The following is a 3,961-nucleotide window of genomic DNA, read 5'->3' on the forward strand; positions in this document are numbered from 1 at the left end:
AACTAAGTTGACTTAAGACAGTGGCTGCTCCTTAAGCCACTTTTGAGCATACACACATAGAGCTCCTTGACATGGTGGCAACCATCTTGTGAGCTAAGTCAACTTAACTAATCAACTCAAGATAATATGTTATGCAAATAGCCAGCTTGATGTTAGGTAAATAACATGGAAATAGACTTTTGCGTATTGCTTTTAATCTTATGTATTTTCTTGAGTTTTGCATTGCCTTAAGAAACTCCATTTTGTATTGCCCTGTAGCTTGACATAAGTGCTCAACCTCTTACTCTTTTGTATGCTGTATGGGTGAGAGTGTGTTTGTGGAAAAGGAAAACATCAGCTGGTGACTGGCTGAAGAATGCAGACAGATAAAAGACCAAACAAGAAGAATCCACTCCAGAACACTGAGAGAACAACAACAATCAACCTTCAAGAAATAACACAGCAAAACGCCAGAGGCTTGGATAAACTGACAAGGCTATAAAAGATGGGGCAAGACATATCAATCTTGCATCTTGTTCTGCATGTCATCCTGGAGCATCAGTTTGTCTGACAAGATGGACCTGCAGGAGCTTGGCTCCCATTCAAGATCAACTTGGCTGGCCACTAAATTGATCTGAGCACCAATAAGACTTGTAACATATACGAGTGTAGAACAGAAATTGGGGTATGAATGTTGTGTGTGTATTAAGCCCTTTATCAATAAATGCGTACTTTGCTTTATCCCCTTCATAAGGTCTTGCTCATGATTTAAGCAATTGGCAATTTGTGTAAATACACCTCAGAGGTGTATTATTTTGCACTGCATCTAAGTAAACTCTGCTCCACATATGTGTGTACACTCTGCCAATGAAGTCAACTTTAAAAAATTCAGTCAGCTTAACTGTCAGAAAGTTAGTATGTGTATATTCACCCTTTGATTCCTAGTTTCCCGGTCTCTGTGCTGTGCTTACCTTTGGTCCTGTTTGTTGTCCCCAGTTTCCTATTCCTTGGGTCATGCTTCTTGGATTCCCAGCTTCATCCTTCTTCCTGGTTCCTGCCTGTCTGACTTCAGCCCAGACACTTGTGTTTCCAGATTTTCTTGCTTATTCCCTGACCCCTTGTGCTTCAAGACCTCTGTCCTCTGACAGCAAGCTCCTGGGTTATGGCTTAGCTCAAGCATCGACTACTTCCTAGTCCCACATAGCTATTGCTGCCTGTTCTGGCTAGTGACTCTAGTCACTCCCCTCCTCTGTTCCTGAGCCTTCCCTCCCCCAATTCTAGGCTCCTCACCTGTGAGACAAGCCAGGGTGACTGTCTACATCCCAGTCTCTCACAGACCTTGGCCTCCTGACCTGCCAACTATTCATTTCCTGGCTATAATTGGGTCCCTTGATTCCAAGACTTTTCTGTTTCTGATCCCCTAGGTTATGACTAGGAGTCCACATAAATCACCAGGGGACTTCCCAATTTTCATGGGTTGATTTTAGTGTAAAGTTCTAATTCACAGTCATTTTGTGGCAGCCCTACCCCTCAGAACTGATTGACAGAGAGACCCTGGTGGGGAGGGACAAGGGAGCAGCCATCATCTTGATTGCAGGCTGCCCTTTGTACTGCCCTGCCCCTCGGCACTGATTGGTGGAGAGGCCTGAGTAGGGACAAGGAAGGACAAGGAGGCAGTCGCCATCTTGTCTGCTGTACTATGTGCCACCCTGCTAGCCAGCACCTTCCCCTCCCAGCAGCAAAGACCATTGTCTCCCACTGGGGAACCATAATTTTATTTGTATTAAGTTTTGTTGTTGTTGTTGATGATGATTTTGCAGATTTTGCTGATTTCTGGATTGTCTTTTTTTCCCTAAAATCCACAAAATCATAAATTAAATAGATCCCTAGTCATGACCCTCTGGGGTAAAGCCCTAACTATGTTCCAGTCATACCCAGTTATTTACCAGCTATTCTGATTTACCAGGATATCAGCTATTCTGTTGCAACTGTTTTGTGTGCCATCCCTATCCTATGGTAGCTGACCCAGTCCTATGCCATAACTTTAAGGAAAACAAGTTTGAAAAGTATTGTAGTTAAAAAATAGAAAAGGGGGCAAAAGGAAATATAATAACTTTTAAATTAAGCTAAATAATAAAATAAAGTTGGTATGGAAACTTCAACATTCCCATTATTTTTTTCTTATCGCATGCCAGAGACATTAAGAGAACATTAATTCCACACTGAGCCCTAATCGTCATATTCATTTATATACCATCCAGATTTATGAGCTGCACTTACCCAGCCACAAATGGTTGATTACAAAATAATTACACCAGCATCTTGTTTTAAGATTCTAATTCACCACAGGACTTAGGTACCTGAGTAGTCCCATTAACTCAGTAAATCTTAAATATATGCAGCAATACCTTCTTAAATGTTTTTTTTCTGAACTGAGGCCATGACTCTCTTGCCTTTTGCCATTGATAATTGTATAATGATCTTAATTTAGTACTCACTGATAGCCACAGATAGTGACACAATCCAAATTAGAAAATAAACTTAAAAAGAATCCAAAAATTCCTCAAAAATCATATTCACGTAGCCACTGAGAAAAGGTTTTGGATAAACTATAGTTTGTATATTTTATTTTAAATAGGATTTTTCTTGTTCTTCTTAATTATTCCCATGTCTTTAAGATAGTATGGAAGAAGCCCCAAATGATGTCAAATCTATAGATTGTCAGGCATAATAAACAAACCTATTTATCTTACTGCATAGAAAATAGAAAAAAATCTGGCTAAGATTAGCATTTGAATGTAAATGTCTGCTGTATTTTTTGTTATTGATGCTATATGAGTTTGTATAAATCTTGTTTGTGATATAATTTAAATGCTATTTATCTCCATTAAACATACTGCAGCTTAAAGGTAATAAGAGAAAACTGAAAGGTTATATTTCTTCAGTTATCCAAATGGTAAGTAAAGAAAAGTCTAAAGGGATATTTTAAATGCTTTAGATTTTCTTCCAAAGCAAAGGAATGTGGAATATTATTGAATATTAAATTGTTTCATAAAACCTTAATGGACCCCTTTATTCCTGCCAGTAATCATAATCCTTTTTAAATGACATGGCAGCATTACATACAATAAATAATACCCCCCCCCCACATACACACACACACTTCAATGAAATATATATTAAAGCCAATAAAAACAATACCTTATTGTGCAGGAAAGTTAATAGCTGTAACTGGCAGTATGGCTGTAGCCTCTTGCCAGTTTACAACTGATAAAAAATTCAGTCTCGTGTCTATCACAGGAAATTGCAATTACCAAGCCACCCCTATTATGAAACATTATCGACCACTAAATATTTAATCAAAACCTGATGTAGCACATCAGCACTATCATGGGCAGTATTATGTTTTTTCCAGTCAGCATACAACTACATGCCAATGTTGCTCTCATTTGATAGCATGCTTTGCTTCTAGATGATAAAGGCATAGGTAAATGCCACATGAAGGCACAGAAGCTGTACACAGTCATTTAGTAAGCAAACATAAGCTCTGACTTCACGTTTGGGATGCATTTCAGGGATGACTAATGCAGGTCAGAAGTGGGACAGCCTGTAACCAGCTTTACATGTTGCTGAGACTAGAAATGTTCCTGGAAGCCATAGGATCCAAGAGGTACAAACTGCTTTCCCAGTTACTGGTAGAAGAATGCATCAGGCTTCAGAAGGTAGGGTTATTCCTATTGCTGCCATTTCAAGAATGGGCCTAATTCTCTAAGCGTAAAGGAGCTCTTGCAAACTGCTGAGTTAACTCAGCACCTGTTAAAAGTCTAAGGGAACTGAGGATGGTCAGCACCTCAACCTAGGTGGAGCATTTACATGTGCATTAACGCTCTGCAGTTAATGCACATTAAAACTAGTACATCCATTGTGAGGTACTAGGAAAATGCACATTACCCTGACTTAATGTGCATTACTTAAAGAGTAC

At 39.2% G+C, this 3,961-nt stretch overlaps 1 long non-coding RNA gene across 1 annotated transcript; it reads right to left on the reverse strand.

Moving 5' to 3' along the window:
* Positions 1 to 511: 511 nt before the first annotated feature.
* Positions 512 to 3,288, reverse strand: LOC109297017. The gene is made up of 4 exons (XR_002097151.1): positions 3,278 to 3,288; positions 2,425 to 2,427; positions 1,164 to 1,169; positions 512 to 777 (listed from the first exon to the last, which is right to left on the reverse strand). It is a non-coding gene; the product is annotated as an uncharacterized LOC109297017 (long non-coding RNA).
* Positions 3,289 to 3,961: the final 673 nt, after the last annotated feature.

The sequence above is a fragment of the Gavialis gangeticus genome, unplaced genomic scaffold (assembly GCF_001723915.1).
Source record: "Gavialis gangeticus isolate Ggan-Ray unplaced genomic scaffold, GavGan_comp1, whole genome shotgun sequence".
In the NCBI taxonomy this organism is placed as follows: domain Eukaryota; kingdom Metazoa; phylum Chordata; order Crocodylia; family Gavialidae; genus Gavialis; species Gavialis gangeticus.